Below are 17,886 nucleotides of genomic sequence, written 5' to 3'. Positions count from 1 at the left end.
CACCCAGTCTCTGTCCACTCCTAAGGGGGGCTGACTTCTCCCTGAGACCTGGCGTGTGGTGCATGGTTGTGGTATGTGAGTGTGGGGTGTGCATGGTGTGTGAGTGTGTGGTATATGAGTGTGTGATGTGTGTGTGGATGGTGTATGTGGATGGGGTGTGTCGTGTGTCTGGTATGAGTGTTTTGTGGTGTGCGTGTGTGCACATGTGTGTGTGCATGTATGAATGTGTGGTGTGTGTGTGCGTGTGTGTGCTATATGTGTGCGTGTGCGTATGCATGCGTGTGCATGTGTCTGTGTGTGTGTGGTGTATCGCCACAACTCAGGTCCCTGGGCTTTGTGCCCTGACTCTGCCCAGCTTTGACTTTCCTCTCTGGGCTGACCACCCCCGTCCCCCATCCTGGCCCATTTCTCCACTTTCCTGAGGGGTGAAACTCAGTGTCACCCAGGTGGCAGGTGGGTGTGAGGACATGGAGAGGGGCAGGTGCTGGGCAGGCATAGGCTTCGTGGGTGGGCCTCGTGCAGGGAGGGTGGGAAGCACCAGCCGCCATGACTGCCCAGCCACACCCGGCAGAGCCCTTTGGTGGCCTCTGAGGACAGGGCAGGGCTGGAGCGATAGCACAGCGGGTGCAGTATTCCCCTGGCACGTGACCCACCAGGGTTCCACCCCCGGTGTCCCGTATGGTCCCCTGAGCACCGCCGGGAGTGATTCCTGAGTGCAGAGCACTGCTGGGTGTGGGGGAAAAGGGGGGACAGAGGAAAGGGGAGAGGTGCTGAAAGGGGGGTCTCGAAAAGCCCAGCCCGAGGTCCTCTGCTCGCCCGAGACCTCGTTCAGACCTGAATCCTCTGCCCCCTGCAGATTCCGAGACGCCCTCCAGCCCCCACAAGTGACAGTGTCTTTGCCCTGTTCCCACACCAGGCGGGACCTGACCATCTGGATGGATGGTCTGGGCATCTGAGAGCGTGGGGGTCCGGGGACCCCGGGATGGAACTTCCTGGAAGAGGAGGGAGAGGACAAGCCTCTGGGGGAGGAGTCCTGGGAACAGAGGGAAGGAGGAGGAGGTGACAGCTCTGACCGGCGGGAGAGTCCCTGGCAAGGGAACTTCTCCTTCCTCGCGCCCCTTGCCACTCCGGAGATCCCCCGCCGGGGGCCGCCGAGAGGGCAGGACCCGGCACCTCTTGGACCTGCCAGAGCAGAGTGCCTGGGCCCCAGCGGCGTGGCTCCGGCCTTGTTTCCTGCCATGGGGCTGACCGCTCCCTCACTGGCCCTTGCCTTCCCTCCTGGGACCAGACTGAGGGCAGAGGGCAGAGGGCAGAGGGCAAGGGGGGCTGCACTCTGGCAGGTAACAGAGCAAAGGCGTAGGAAGGAGACGGCGCTGCTGTTTGCTTCGTGTCCGCAATTGGCTCTGGATCGGCATGGCCGGGTGCCGGGGCCGTGCTGCGTCTACTGGCCCCGGGTTCCCGTCAGAGTGGAGCAATCGCATCCTTCCCTTTTACCTCCATTCCTCAGGGCCTCCTCCTTCGCTGCCTCCAAAGGGCTTTGCTGAAAGGGTCGAGGTCCCCTGCGCTCCTGCCCCTGTGTGAGCGTACAGGGGGCCTGGGGTGGGGGTGGAGGGCCCTCTCTCCAGATAGCCTGTCCTCAACTGCTCCCCCGCCTGGTGGGCTGGGACCCTCAAATCAGACTTGGAAATGGAGAAAGAAGCATGGGTAGCACCCCCCCACCCCATGGACTGAAAGGGCGGGGGGGCGGTTCAGAGAGCTGAACCCTGGACTCGAGCAACTAAATGTCATGGAAAGCAACACACATCAGAAACGTGTGTGTGTGTGTGTGTGTGTGTGTGTGTGTGTGTGTGTGTTGGGCCACACCCTGCAATGCCCAGGGCTCACTCCTGCACTCAGGTGTCACTCCTGCCAGGGCTCAGGGTACCAGAAGGAGTGCTGAGGATGGAACCCAAGTCCACTGTGTATAAGGCAAGAGACCTACCTGCTGTGTTCTCGCCAGAAACGTTTTTGGTAGGGGGTTGGTCACACCCAGGGTTCTCAGGGCTTACTCCTGGCTCTGTGCTCAGGGCTCTCTCCTGATGGTACTTAGGAGACCATATGTGATGCTGGGGATGGAACCGGCTCAGCCATGTGTGAGACTGGCACCCCACCCCCTGCCCAATCACTCCGGCCTGCACCAATTAACTTTTGTGCCACTGAGAAGCAACCATGTGTCTGGGCAGTGGTGCCAGCACCTTCCTGTTATTGATCGCAAGGCTCGTCCTGACTCCAGAGAGGTTAAAATGTGAAAAATGTATGTCAGAGAACAAAAATAAAGTCAAAAACATTCTCTCTTGGGCACATAGTTTTCCTGTACCCATGGCCTCTATTAGAAGGGTTGTGGACACATCCAAAAGAACAGAAGCAACCGGTGTCGGTGCGGATGTGGTGAGAAAGGGACCCTCCTTCACTGCTGGTGGGAATGCCAAGTGGTTCAGCCCTTTGGGAAAACAGTATGGTTGATTCTCAAAAAATTAGAAATTGAGCTCCCATTTGACCCAGAAATACCACTCCTGGGAATATATCCCAGAGAGGCAAAAAAGTACAGTCGAAGTGATATCTGTGCTTGTTTGTTCTTTGCAGCACTCTTTACAATAGCCAGAATCTGGAAAAAACCTGAGTGCCCAAGAACAGATGACTGGTTAAAGAAACTTTGGTACATCTACACAGTGGAGTACTAAGTAGCTGTTAGAAAAGATGAAGTCATGAAATTTACATACAAGTGGTACTACATGGAAAGTATCATGTTAAGTGAAATGAGTCAGAAAGAGAGGGACAGACATAGAAAGATTGCATTCATCTGGGGAACATAAAGTAACAAAATAGGAGACTGACACCCAAGAATAGCCGAGATAAGTACCAGGAGGTTTACTCCATGGCTTGGAGGCCAGCCACATATGCTAGGGGAAAAGGCAGCTCAGATAGAAAAGGGAGCACCAAATAAAGGGTGTTGGGAGGATCCTCCCAGGATGGGAGAAGCATGCTGAAAGTGGACTATAGACCGAACATGATTGCCACTCAATGCCTCTTTTGCTAACCAAGCACCCAAAAGGAGAGAGAGAACAGAGGGGAATGCCCTGCCACAGAGATAGGGTGGGATGGGGGGATGGGGGGTGGGAGGGATACTGGGATCAGTGGTGGTGGAGAATGGGCACTGGTGGAGGGATGGGTACTCGAACATTGTATAATTGAAACCCAAGCACAAAAATGTGTAAGTCTACAACTGTACCTCATGGTGGTTCACTAATAAAAATTAAAAAAAAAAAAGAAAAGAAAAGAAGGGTTGTGGACAGCGGGGAGGGTATTTGCCTTGCACGTGGCCAATTCGGATTCGATTCTTGGCACCCCAGATGGACCACTGAGCACTGCCAGGAGTCATTCCTGAGCTCAGTGTCAGCAGCGATCCCTGATCATTGCTCGGTGTGGCCCCAGAGAATAGAAGTGTTCTGACCTCTAGCAGCAGAAAGCAACTCGTGCAGGTCCACAGTAAACAGCTGAGAAACAGGAACTGCTGGTCCCGACGTCTTACATGGACTGACACCATTCTTGAGGCCCACCCCAGCAGTGCTTAGGGACTTGCTCTGGGGTGGAGGCCTCACTCCCAGGGGTTCTGAAAATTGTTTTTGTTTCTGTTTGTGGGCCACACCCGGCAAAGCTCAGGCATCACTCCTGCCTCTGTGCTCAGGGTTCACTCCTGACAGTGCTGGGGACCATGTGGGGGTGCAGGGGATTTGAACCCGGGTTGGTTTCATGCAAGGCAAATGCCCTACCTGCAGTACTATCGCTCTGGCCCCTGGTGCTGGAAATTGAACCCAGGGTCTCTGCAGATGTTAACTCTTCACTCGGGCCTTTGAATTCTCTCTCCAGCTCCACATTAATTTTGCACATTCACAAAAGTCCTTGTAACATAACTTACTTTGCTTGTTTAGCTATTTATCCATATAGGGGCTGTCCCAGCGGTATCTGGAGGCCTTGGGCTACCGCTGTGCAGTGCTCGGCCTGGTAGGTGCTTGGTGCTGTGGGTAGGGCATCCAGGGCTGGGGATCAAACCCAGGGCCTTGAACACACACACACACCTGTGCTCTACCACCTCAACCAAATCCCCACCCCCGCACCCCCCTGCTCTTCCTCATTTTGTGTTGTTCTAGAAGCTACCGTCTCTGAGAATACAAGTGGCTGGAGGGCCCACAGGCAGGAGAGTGGAGGAGGCAGCTCGGGGCTGGGAGGAAGGTGGTGGAAGATTCCTTGTGAGGAACTGAAACAGGTGCCCTATAGAAAAGCACCCCTGGGGCTCACTATCTCCATGGATCAGCAAACACCCGATACATCCTGGGTGGGCTCAGGGATCACGCTGCCGGTGCTCGGGGACCATATGCATTACTGCGTATTTAACCAGGTGGCCTGTATAAGGCAAACACCTCACCTGCCATCTCTCCAGCCCCAAGGCACGAAGGCACCTGTGCCTTGGCCTTCTCTGTGCTCGTCCCTCCCCTACGTGGTGGCTCCTGCCAGATTCCTGCCCATAAGCAGCATGCAGACCTCAGCTATTTACGGCAATGCACAGGGGTTCCTCCTGGATCTGCACTCAGGAATTACCCCTGGCAGTGCTCAGGGGACCATATGGGATGCTGGGAATCGAACCCGGGTTGACCGCGTGCAAGGCAAACGCCCTACCCACTGTGCTATTGCTCCAGCCCCGGATGGTCATTTCTTTTCTTTTCTTTTCTCTTTTCTTTTCTTTTTTCTTTTCTTTTATGTAGTACTGCTATTTACTCAGTCATTGATTAAAGATGACTGAATTGGGCATGAACTCCACATTAATTTTTTTTTTTGTCTCTAATTGATTCTGGAGCGATAGCACAGCAGTAGGGCGTTTGCCTTGTGCACAGCCAGCCCAGCCAAGCTGGGTTCGATTCCTCCGCCCCTCGCGGAGAGCCCGGCAAGCTCCCGAGAGTATCTCGCCCACACAGCAAAGCCTGGCAAGCTCCCTGTGACGTATTCAATATGCCACACACAGTAACAACAAGTCTCAAAAATGGAGACGTTCCTGAGCCTGCTCAAGCAAATCTGAAGGAAGGGAGGACAGTGACAGTGACAGTGTAATTGAATCACTGTGAGATAGATACAGTTACAAAGCTTTCATGTTCCAGATTCAGCCATACAATGATGGAACACCCATCCCTCCATCAGTGCCCACTTTCCACCCCAGTATATTCCCCCACCCCCCGCCCATCCCAGTCCTCACCCTGCCTCCCCAATATTCTCTCTCTACTTTTGGGCATTATGTGTTTGTTTTTTTTGTTTGTTTGTTTTTGTTTTGCTTTTTGGGTCTCACCCGGTGATGCGCAGGGGTTACTCCTGGCTCTGCACTCAGGAATTACTCCTGATGGTGCTTGGGGGACCATATGGGATGCTGGGAATTGAACCGGGGTCGACTGCGTGCAAGGCAAACGCCCTCCCCGCTGTGCTATGGCTCCAGCCCGTTTGTTTGTTTTTAAATGTAGGAGTACTGCTCTGTATTCAGCCATTGATTACGCTGATTGAATTGGGTATGGGCGTTATGTTTTGCTCGAATTTTCCCATCACCATTCAAGCCTGCCTGCCTGTCCATTTCAAAGATGGACAATCCCTGACCGCTCAGCACCGGCTCTTTCCCCCTATCAGCTGTTCGAAGCCAGGTCCTGCGAGTGTCAGCTCCCAGGAAGTATCAGAGGGAAGTTTCCCGTTTTAGGCGCTCGTTCTGCAGAGTCCCATTCTCTTCCCTGCCTCAAAACTGGATCGTCCATCCGGGCCCCTCCCGGGAGCCTTCTCTGGGCTGGCTGCTCAGAGCCCCCTTTCTTAGACGGCCTCCTGGGGCCTGGATTTCTCTCCTGCCTCCATGTTCCACCGCCCCGACTTTAGCTCCTGTCGCACCTCCTGAACTGACAAGGTGTGGGGGACAGGCCCCGGGGTGGCCCTGCCTGCGGGAACCCTGAGCTTCTGCTCCTCCCCCGCCATGGCCCGGCTCATGTCTCCCTCACCAGGGACCCAGCCCGGCCCCGACTCTGAGAGGTCTCCCGCCGCGGGCAGCGCTCGGGGCACTGGTGACCCTTGTCCCCCTTAGACGAGGAGCCTGGCTAACCCCTGCTCCGCTCCCCTCCGACCCAACGGCCTGGCTTGTTTGTGGTCCAGGCGCAGACCCCAGGGGCCGCGGCCTCTCCCCCCACCAGGCCGTCCCGCTTTCCAAGAACAGGCTTCACGCGCCGGGCGAGCTCAGTTGTGAAACTGGCCCGCGGCCCTCCAAGGGACAGAGCTGTTTGTGGACCGCGTGGGCTGTCGCGGGCGGCCAAGGGTCAGGCTTGGGGCTTGGCTCCAGCGGGCGTCTCGGGGAGGGCCCGGGCCTCCCTGCGGGCACTTCAGGGAGCAGCCGAGCAGCAAAGGGGGCCCCATCTCAAGAAAACGCAGGGAGGAAGCCCAAGCAGTCCCTCCCTCCCTCCCTCCTCCCTTCTTTCCCCCTTCCTTCCTTCATTCCTCCTCCTTCCTTCTCCCCTTCCTCCCCCCTCCCTTCCTCCCTTCCTTCCTTTCTTCCTCCTTCCTTCCTTCCTCCTCTCCTTCCTCCCTTCCCTCCCTCCCTCCCTCCCTCCCCTTCCTTCCTTCCTTCCTCCCTCCCTTCCTCCCTCCCTCCCTTCCTCCCTCCCTTCCTTCCTCCTTCCTTTCTTCCTCCTTCCTTCCTTCCTCCCTCCCTCCTTCCCTCCCTCCCTCCTTCCTTCCTCCTCCCTTCCTTCCTTCCTCCTTCCTTCCTCCCTCCCTCCCTCCTTCCTTCCTTCCTTCCTCCTTCCTTCCTCCCTCCCTCCCTCCTTCCTTCCTCCCTCCTTCCTTCCTTCTTTCCTTCCTTCCTTCCTCCCTCCCTTCCTCCCTCCCTCCCTTCCTCCCTCCCTTCCTTCCTCCTTCCTTTCTTCCTCCTTCCTTCCTTCCTCCCTCCCTCCTTCCCTCCCTCCCTCCTTCCTTCCTCCCTCCTTCCTTCCTTCCTCCTTCCTTCCTCCTCCCTCCCTCCCTCCCTCCCTCCCTCCTTCCTTCCTTCCTCCTTCCTTCCTCCCTCAATCCCTCCCTCCTTCCTTCCTCCCTCCTTCCTTCCTTCTTTCCTTCCTTCCTTCCCTCCCTCCCTTTCTTTCTCCTTCCTTCCTCCTTCCTTCCTCCCTTCCTCCCTTCCTCCCTTTCTTCCTTCCTTCCGCCTTCCCTCCCTCCTTCCCTCCCTCCCTCCCTCCCTCCCTCCCTCCTTCCTTCCTTCCTTCCTTCCTTCCTTCCTTCCTTCCTTCCTTCCTTCCTTCCCTTCCTTCCTTCTTTAAATTTTTTCACTGCTGGAACCAAATCCGGAGGCTCTGGGGATGGGGCATGCGGTGCCAGGACCTGCCCCAGGCCCGTGTGTGAGCCACAGTCTCTATCTGAGCCACTCCCAGCCTGGCCTTCCTTTCTCTTTCTTGATTTTTGGCAGGGGAGTCATCTCGAGCAGTGCTCAGGCTTCAGTCTGGTGGTGCTAAGGGGTCCAAGATGCAGGGATCAAAGCCGGGTCAGCTGTGTCCAGGCCAACCCTCCCCGCCAGGCTGCCCACCCTGGCTTCCTCCTCTCGTCAATCGCCACCCCTCCCCTCCCCCTCCCCCTCCCCATTATTCTCGCATTCTTGTGCTCACCCTCTAGCTTTGCCCTTGGTTATCCTCCTAGCTTGGCCCTCGAACTTTTTTGTTTTTGAGGGGGGAGGGTTTAGGGCACCCCCAGCGGTGCTCAGGGATCACTCCTGGCAGGCTCAGGGGACCACATGGGAATTCAACCTGGGTTTGCCGGTGCGAGGCAGTTGTCCTATAGCCCTGCCCTTGAACTTCCGGGTCTTGGTTTTCTACTAAGTTCATGGGAGCGACCAGCCCCCTTCCTCCCTGGCTCGGGTTCTTCACTCTGGGGGCGACTGGGGGCTAGAAGTCTTTTCTAATCCTCTTCCAGGTTTGCCTTTCGTCCACCCCCTCGACAGCCGTCCCAGGCTCTCCTAAGGGGCGACTCCCCCTGTGTGGGGCCCTGGGGCCATAGGGTGGGGGCTGGTTCCTGGTTCCGAAGCCCCTTTGCTGAGTGCAGCTGCCGGTGAGCTGGGGCTGGGCGGCAGGAGGCAGTGTGGGACCGTCCTCTCGTCCTCTCGTCTCCGTGGAGGAGGGCAGGCAGCCTGATCTCCTGGGGTGTGAGGGAGGAGGGCTGGGCTGGGGGTCAGGCTTGGGGGAGCAGCCACTCAACTGACGCTGGTCACGCAGGGCGAGGGAGGGAACTGAGGAATATGCTGACTCAGCAGGATATTCCTCCCCGCCAGGCTGATGGCTGAGAACATGCAGATGGTGGGGCCGGCCCAGGCAGTCCCGGGGCTGGGGGTTGGGGGGAGAGGCTGGGGACAGATGAGGTCAGAGACTCTGCAGCCCTTCCTGGGAGGGAGCTACTGTCCAGCAGGTAGGGCGTTTGCCCTGCTCGAGGCCCACCCAGGGGGGGAAATCTACAGCATCCCAGATGGTGCCCTGAGCAACACCAGCAGTGATCCCTGAGCACGGAGCCAGGAGTCAGCCCTGAGCACTGCTGGGTGTGGCCAATACACAGAACAAACAAACAGCTCTCAAGCCTCTCCTCCAGGGGCCCTAGGACAAGCGCTGAAGGGAGGGTTGGGGACAGAGGCAGCCTTTGACCTTCTGGCTGGGGGTCTAAGTGAGGGGCCAAGGAATGTCCTGGCGAGAAGGTGATTCCTTTGCAGGGACCCACGGGGGGGGGGGGGCGCATGGATTGAGTGGGCTTGGTGAGAGGGGTTGGGGCGACCTGTGTGAGCCCACAGTGGCGGGTACCTGGGCCCAGCCTTGGCAGGGGGGAAGCAGGCAGTGGAATTTCCCTCCGTGAGTGGCACATATGTTCTGGGGCCATCTCAGCCTGGACATCCGTCTCCCTAGGGCTGGAATCAAGGCAGGCAGGGGAGCTGCCTGGGTGGACCTCGGCAGACCCCCAAAACACTGGTTCAAGGGGGTCTTGCAGTCGTGCGTGCCCCCTTGGTAAGGGCCACCCACCAGCCCAGCTATTTACTTTTCTCCGGGTCCTTCTCAGAGCCCTTATAGGCCAATGCTTACGTCAGGCCGCCTTATGTAAACTCAGCCCGGATCCAGCGGCCTTGGCCCGCGCGGGCTGCGGGCGGAGTCTGCGGCGCCTGCACTAAGGTAACCCCAGTTTCCACGGCGGCCCCTGGCCCGGCAGGTTTCCATCCGGGGCCCGTGTTGATTGCTGCCGAGCGGATCGCTGCTTCATTCAGCTCACCTGGACGCCTTCTGGCTTATGGAAAAAACGGACTTACGTAAGCTCGCCAGGACGGGCTTGCTTATGTGATCTGGATCGTCTTGAGAAGCAGATGGGACTCGTGTTGAAGTAGGAAACCTCACTTCAACGCTACAAAACAATTCCAGAACCCCAAAGGGACAGACAGGGCTGGGGGGACAGACCCTTCATTGTTCAGGAAAAGCTGTTCAGACAACAAGCTCTGCTGGAGGGAGGAAGAATTAAAGAATGAAAGAAAACTCAGTGGCCTCCATTCCCTATAGCAGCTCTCCAAGTTTGTGGGTTTTTCTAGCCCGGCAAACTCCCGAGAGTATCTCGCCCTCACAGCAGAGCCTGGCAAGCTACCCGTGACATATTCAATATGCCAAACACAGTAACAACAAGTCTCAAAAGGGAGACGTTACTGGGCCCGCTCGAACAAATAGATGAACAACGGGAGGACAGTGCTACAGTGCTTCTTTTTTTAAAAAAAAAAAAAAATTATTTAGTTTTTTTTTTGGGGGGGTCATACCTGGTGGTGCTCAGGGATCACTCCTGACAGTGCTCCGGGGAACCCTATGGGATGCCAGGGATTGAATCTGGGTTGGCCGCTTGCAAAGAAGGTGCTCTACCCGCTGTGCTCTCTCACTCCTGTATCACTCCAAGTTTGAAAGAGCAATAGCCCTTCAGGGTCTTTATTCACCCGACTGGAGGACTCAGGGTGTTGATTTATCAATTCTTCAGGGCATCAAATCAGGTGCTGGGGATCCTTGGCGAGTGAGCTGAGACCGGAAAGGGGAGAGGCAGCATGTGGCCGTTTGTCCTGTTGGGTTTGGGGTCACACCCAGTCGTGTGTGACTTTATTTCTGCTCCGGGCAGGGCTCAGGGGACCAGACGGGGTCCTGGGGATCGAACCTGGGCTGTCTGCGTGCAAGGCAAGAGCCTTACCTGCTGTACTATGGCTTCTACCCCAGCATGTGGCGCTTTGCTGGGAATGTTTGGCGGTCCTTGGGGGTGGGGCTGGGCTGGGTGGATGGTCTCAGACCTGCGGTTCTGGGAGCCCCTCTCAGAGGCAGCAGCCTGGGGTCTGGGCCTCAGAGGGGGTGAGGAGAGACGCCACAGAGCTGAGTCCTGCTCCCTAACAGAGCCGTCGGGGGAGAGGAGAGAGATGGTAGCCTCGTTCTTCCTCCCCTACGCTCTCGCCTCTCTCACTGCAACTTCCCACAAGGTTTCTCTCCATTTTCTAGAATCGCTCCTGCTACTCCCCACTTCACCTCCAACCCCCCAGGTCTGGGCCAGAGCTATGTGAAGCAGGAACGAAGCCTCATCAGGACCAGCCCAGAAACCCCAGAGTAGGAGCAGAAATGCAGGGACCCCCCCCCCCCCGCCCCAGTACTCCACTCTCAGGTTCACCCTAGGCTTCCTCCGGGTGTCTCCACGGCATCCTCTGGGAGCGACTTGCTGAGAGAGCACTTGTGGACTGTGGGGGCAGGGGCGGGGTCAGGGGGTCGGCGCTTTTTAATTTCTCGTTAGGAATGACAGCTGGGGAACTGGAGCAATTAAGGAGGAAGCCTCCCCCTGCATGCCAGAGGGCCACCGCCCCCCCCCCCGCCCCCAGCTGCTCACAAGTTTCCTCCCTTCCCGCCACGTGTACACACACACACACACACACACACACACACACACACACACACACACACACACTCCTTCACCCCGCGCCAGGAAGCAGGGGTGCATGTGGGGAGTCTGGGAGAGGAAGAATTGGGAAAGGGATTTCTTCCGCGGAGTCAGCAGGGAGAGACACTCCATCTGCCGGGGGTGCCCCCTTCACTGTCTGTGGCGGTGCCCCCTTCACTGTCCTCTCCTGGGGGTGCGGTGGCAAGGGTAGTGGGTCCCCTGGTGTGGAACAAGAGTACAGCTGGGAGGGGGGCTTGTCTTGTGTGCAGCCGAACTGGGTTTGGTCTCCAGCTGGGTTTGGTCTCCAGCATTGGGCCCCCAAGTCCGCTGGAGTGATTTCTGAGTCAGTAGTAAGCCCTGAACACTACCGGATGTGCCCCAATCCCCTCCCGCCAAAGAATGTAAAGTGGACCCCCCTCTCCATAGGTGTAATGGAGGAGGAGAACAGCCTGACAAAGGGGAGTTTTTTTTTTTCTTTTTGGGTCACACCCAGCGATGCATAGGGGATGCTCCTGGCTCTGCACTCAGGAGTTACTCCTGGCGGTGCTCAGGGGACCAGGTGGGATGCTGGGAATCGAACCTGGGTCGGCTGCGTGCAAGGCAAACGCCCTACCCACTGTGCTATCTCTCCAGCCCCAGGGGACACAGCTTTCTGCATCCTCCTGGAGAGCTGAACCCTTAGGGCTGCCGGGCTGCCCTGGGGAGGGGAAGGGGGAGGAGGGAGGGGAGGGGAGGGGAGGGGAGGGCAGTCTCGCTCTTCTCCTGTCAGGTCTCCCCGGTGTTGGACCCCACTCCTCTGGCCAGACTCTTGCTCTGTCTCCCCGGGGTAGGGGAGGGCACACGTTCTGGCCCAGCCTTTATTTAGTTATTTAAATTAATTATATAAAAAACAAAAAAAAACCCACGATATCCCAAGTTGCTCCTCATACAGTTGTTCCAGGCAGTCAATGTTTCAAGTCCAGTCCAGTGTGACTCCCCCTCACCAAGGTCCCAGTACCCCCCCGCCCCCACCAAACCTACCCCCCTTGCAGACACAGATTTAGTTCATACTGCTTGTGACAGCAAAATGGTCAATGGATTTATTAAAAAAAAAAAACAGCTCAATAAAAGTCAGTTTGTGATCACCGTTCCACCCGCAGTGGTGCTGCTGAGGTCACTGTGATAGGCTTGGTGTTGCTCGGTGCTGGCTGAGCCTTCTGTGACCCTGTTTTATTTCTTTTTGGGTCACACCTGGAGAGGCACAGGGGTTACTCCTGACTCTGCACTCAGGAATCACTCCTGGCGGTGCTCAGGGGACCAGGTGGGATGCTGGGAATCGAACCCAGGTTGGCCGCATGCAAGGCAAACACCCAACCCACTGTGCTATCACTCCAGCCCCCCTGTGGTCTTGTTGAGGCTCACTGAACATGGTGGGCTTCTCGGTGCCTTTCCCGTTGAACTGGCTGTGCTCCTCCTGGGCTGTCAGGACTATGAAATCCGGAGGCACCCGTGGCTGTGCGCTGGCACTGGAGAGCTGATGGTTTGGGGGCTTGATGAGGTTGATGTGGAGTTTTATGCCAGAGGATGTCGGGTGTGGGCTGCTGGGCCTTCCGGCAGGGAGGGGCACCCGGCCTTGACTAACAGAGGTCTGGTCAACTGCGGGTGTGAGTAGTGAGCATTTTTTTAAAATTTTATTTATTTATTTATTTATTTATCTATTTTTACTTTTTGGGTCATACCCGGCGATGCTCAGGGGTTACTCCTGGCTTTGCACTCAGGAATCACTCCTGGCGGTGCTCGGGGAACCATATGGGATGCTGGGAATTGAACTCGGGTCGACCACGTGCAAGGCAAACGCCCTACCCGCTTTGCTATTGCTCCAGCCCCAGTGGGCATTTTTAGATGCAGGAGTCCACCTCATAGCCACGTCCAAGCATCTCAGTCCACTCCCGAGATGACCCTGGACAGCTCACGCCTGGCATTTGCTTCCTTTCGGGCTATCCCTTGTTCCATGGACAGTGCCTCTGGGAAGGACACCCCTTCAGAATGAGCCAGAGTCCTGGCAGCTGCTATTAATTCCTGAGTCACTAGGCTGGGGGTGAGGGGGCTTGTGGGGTGGCAGGTTTAGAGGGAAGAGGGGCTCCACTTCAGAGCATGAGGGAATGACACCCTGGGCTGGTCTCCCCTGTTCCAAGAGGAGAAAAAGTCTCATCTCACAGTCAAGACCTTGTCACAGTCAAGACCCTTGTCACCCTGCCCCTCACCAGCCCCTGCCTATGACCCTGACTCTGGAGATGCTCATGGCCTTGTGAGGGATGGGCACCTGCGCAGATGTGAGAGAAAGAGCTTCCTACTGGTGCCTCAGGAGTTGGGCTGGGAAGGGCACATGAGGGGGAGTTGGGCTGTGAGGGGGACGTGAGGGGGACTTGGGCTGGGCAGGGGCTGTGAGACTCTGTGCCTCACGGAGGAGGTGAAGAAACTCCCATTGGACTGAGATTTGTGGGGTCTGAAGACTGGAACCTAAGAGGCGCTTCTGTGGGCTTCTGAAGGTCCAGCCTCTGTGATCTGTGACGTGAAGGTCCAGCCTCTATGAGGAGAGGGAGCAGGAGGGAGTTTGGCGCGTGTAAGCGTCTGCGTGTGGGCACCTGGCAGCTGAGGGCAGGCCCGCTGAACTGACTTAGTGGATGCCATGTCACTGTTCTGGTCTGAGAAGTCACTGTCCCCATGAGAGGGCAGGACCAGAGCTACTTCGTAGAGCCTCTCAAAGCACAACTATTTTTCTTTTTTTTTTTTTTTTCAAACCAAGTGAGTCGGGCTGGGGTGTAGCTGTGTTCAACCTTCACTGGGAGGAGGACCCCGAGTCCCATCCCTGGCACCAAAATAAGCTCACAAACGCCCCAACCCTTACCAAAGGCCAGTGGGCCCTCAAGGAGATCGGCACGAGAACTGAGTCAATTTTCTCACAGTTTCCCTGGACCAGGACTCTCGCTGCCTTTGTGGAACGCTTTGGGGCAGGCTGTGGAGAACTCTCCCCGTCTGGGCCAGGACCCATTGATGGTTGGGTTTATGTCCCCAGCGAGTTTGCACTCTAATCAGGGTGACAGGATGTGAACCTCGTAACAGAGGTTCAGACATATCTGTGAGTATTTCCGGAGTGCATTCGCTGCCTGTTGCTGACCACTTCTCCCGCCCCCCACTCCCACCCCAAGAACCTCAACTCCACACTCATGAACCTGCAGTTCTATGCAGTTCAGAAATCAGATGCGCAAGTCTGTGGGTCAGAAATCAGAATCAAGGTGTTGGCCGGACTCAGGTTTTCTATGGAGGCTCTGGGGGGAATCCACTTCCAAGCCTCTTCTTATTGTTGGCGAGATTCACGTCTTTGCGACTGGAGGATTGAGATTCCATTTCCTGGCTGGCAGACAGCCAGGCTGCTCGAGGCAACGGGGGCCGCCTGGATTCCTTGTCACATGGCCCCTTCCACCTAGAAGCCCGCCATGGTGCACCAACATTTTCTCACGCTTTCTGTCTCGGATGGCCTCTTCTTTGACCGGCTGGAGGAAGGGCTCGGTGTTTTGCTTCTGCAATTTGTGTCATGGTGGAAAAATACCTCTCACATACGACCTGCCGCCTTAGTCATCTCCGTCACCTCAAAGTGTACAGTTTTGCTGTAATAAGTACATATGGACCATTGTGCAATCGCGGTTCCATCTATTCATGTAACATTTCTCATCTTATACAGCTGTAACTCTATCCCCATTAAACAAGAACTCCCATCCTCCCCTCCCATGGCCGCTGGCAACCACCGTCCTGGCAGGAGGATTCTGACCGTCGAAAGAAATCCTTCGTGTAAGTCGAATCCGAACCTGTTTGTCTTCTGACACTGGCTTCTTCCACTCCCAGCCTGTCCTCAGGGTTCCTCCACACCGGAGCACAGGCTAGCGTGTCCTTCCTCTGGGTGGCCTCCTAGGCCATATTTAGCGGATTCACTTTCTCATCAATGGATGCTTGATTTGCTCCTATTTTGTTTTTTCCTTTTTGGGTCACACCCTGTGATGCTCAGGGGTTACTTTTGGCTCATGCACTCAGGAATTACTCCTGGCGATGCTTGGGGGACCATATGGGATGCTGGGAATTGAACCCCGGGTAGGCCACATGCAAGGCAAACTCCTACCCACTGTGCTATCTCTCTCTAGCCCCTGATCCTTTTTTTTTTTTTTTTTTTTAGCGATTTTAGTGAATAATGCTGCTAGGATGTAGGCAAATACCTCTTTGAGACCCAATTTTCTGTTCTTTTGGCAATATACCCCAAGTGGAGTTGTTGGAACGTGTGGTAATTCTAGTCTTCATTTTTTTTTTTTTTTTTTGGTGAGCGGGCCCAGTAACATCTCCATCGTGAGACTTGCTGTTACTGTGTTTGGCATATTGAATACGTCATGGGTAGCTTGCCAGGCTCTGCCATGCGGACGAAATACTCTTGGTAGCTTGCCAGGCTCTCTGAGAGGGGTGGAGGAATCGAACTCGGGTCGGCCATATTGGCTGTGTGCAAGGCAAATGCCCTACCGCTGTGCTATCGCTCTAGCCCCAACATTTCTACTAATAGGGCAGAAATGTTTCCATTTCTCAACGTCTTTGCCAATACTGTGCTTTTTTTTTTGTCTTTTACCTCCTACAATAGGAATCCTAATGGCTGCAAAATAATATTTCATCGAGGCTTTGACTTTGATTTCCCTAATTAGTGATTTTATGTGCTTATAGGACATTATGTATATATATTTATAGTATATAATATGTAGTTGAATATATAATACATATTTTTGACCATTTTTGAATTTATTTATTTTTGAGAAAACTCAACTTCTAAAGGTCTCATGACATTAAGTCAGGCCCATTGGGATAATCTCCCATTTTCAGAATCAATTGACCATCTAATGCAACCTAATCCCACAGGAGTGAGTTATTGTGTTCAGAGTCCTGGGATTATGACACGAGCATGTGTGCATGGGCACGTGCATGCTTTGGGCATCCTCAGAACTTGCCCCACCACATTTAGAATTGAGTGTAAAGTTTCCACAATGACCTATAAGACTTTTTATGTTCTAACCTCCTGACAACCTGTATCCCCAGACACTTACTCGTGCTTTTCTTGTACAAAGACTGGCTCAGGACCAGAGATAGTTCAGTGGGTAGGGCGCTGACCTTTCCATGTAGCCAACCTGGATTTGACCCCTATGGCACTGCACAGGGAGCCCAGATCCCTGCCAGGAGTGATTCCTGAGCACAGAGTCAGGAGCATAGCCAGGTGTGGCTGACAGGCAAAAGCAGATGACCCAGGTTCAGAGTGAAGCTTGGAATGTTCTTTCCCAGATGTTTCGACGGCCTTCTCCCAGTCCCTCCAGGTCTCCTGTAAGAGACAATCCTTGACTGGCTCCATCTGGAGCATCAAGTGTCCAGTCTGGTGCTTGCCCTGCAGGCTGGGACCTCATTTGACTTGATTTCACTTGTCCTGAGAGCTATCCTGGTGGCTTTGCCTTTGGTCTCAAAATGAGAGTGGCTATCACACACAACAGGTAATGGAAGAGAAGGACAAAATAGACTAGAAGAAGCTGCAGCCGGGGGATGGGAGATAGTATAGCGGGGAGGGCACTCGCTTTGCATGTGATCAACCCCAGGCTCAGCCCCCGGCACCCCATATGGTTTCCTGGACCTGCTAGAGTGACTCCTGAACACAAAGCCAGGAGTAAGCTCTGAGCATCTGTTGGGGTTGTCCCCAACAAGACAATAGGAGTCACCCAGTGCGCTTAACCTTTCTTCCTTCACCTGGCTTTATTTTCCTGCACAACATTTATTGACACCTGACAGAGATCTCTCTCTCTCTCTGCATCTGCAACTATAAGTAAATTCAAACTGATACTGATATCTACATACCTTTGGATGATTGCTTGAGTCCACTAACTAGAAATAAACTCATCGTGGGCCTTAACGCTGTGCGACAGTAGTGTCTAGTACATAGTAGACAGTTCCCAGTAAGTGACTGAGGAATGAATCATTAGCCGTTTTTTTTTTTCTTTTGGGTCACACTCAGCAATGCTTAGGGGTTCCTCCTGACTATGCACTCAGGAATTACTCCTGGCAGTGCTTGGGGGACCATATGGGTTGCTGGGAATCGAACCTGGGTCGGTCGCATGCAAGGCAAATGCCCTACCCGCTATGCTGTCACTCCAGCCCCTCATTAGCCGTTTTTTATATACTTTTGAAATATAATCACAGTTTGATTCAGGCATAGCCACTGAATACACAGAGTGTGGCCCCAAACACAGCCACAGCAAAACGTTTGGTGTTTGTTTGTTTAGGGACCATACTTGGCAATGCTCAGAGCTTACTTCTTCCTCAGCTCTAAGGAATCACTCCTAGGAATGCTTGAGGGACCATATGGGATGCCGGAGATCGAACTTGGGTCAGCTACATGCAAAGTACTACACACTTTGCTACCTCTCCAGCCTCTCCAAAACTTTCGAAATAGACATGTCATGCCGAGGAAATATATAAAATATGTTCCTGCAATATTTTTGACTTTCAGTTTAAATCCTTTTGATGGAATTCTGAAACCTCTATCTAGAGAACATTAAACACAAAAGTAAGCAGAAGAAAGAGTTGAACATTAGAGAAGAGGAATGAAGTGGAAAAAAGAAAAACAGCAGAGAGGCCAACGAAACTAAAAGCTGTATTTTCAAGATTGAAAAAAAAGAAAAAAAGATAAACCTCTAGCCAGGTTAATCGGAAAAAAAAATAATAAAGACGACACAGATTACAATATTTAAATAACTTGGAGGGCCCGAGGGAGCACAGCGGGGAGGGTGTTTGCCTTGCTTGTGGCCAATGGGGTTCCAT

Source organism: Sorex fumeus, unplaced genomic scaffold (genome assembly GCF_029834395.1).
Source record: "Sorex fumeus unplaced genomic scaffold, SorFum_2.1 ptg000061l, whole genome shotgun sequence".
Classification (NCBI taxonomy): Eukaryota; Metazoa; Chordata; class Mammalia; order Eulipotyphla; family Soricidae; genus Sorex; species Sorex fumeus.
Note: the sequence above shows the minus strand (reverse complement) of the source record.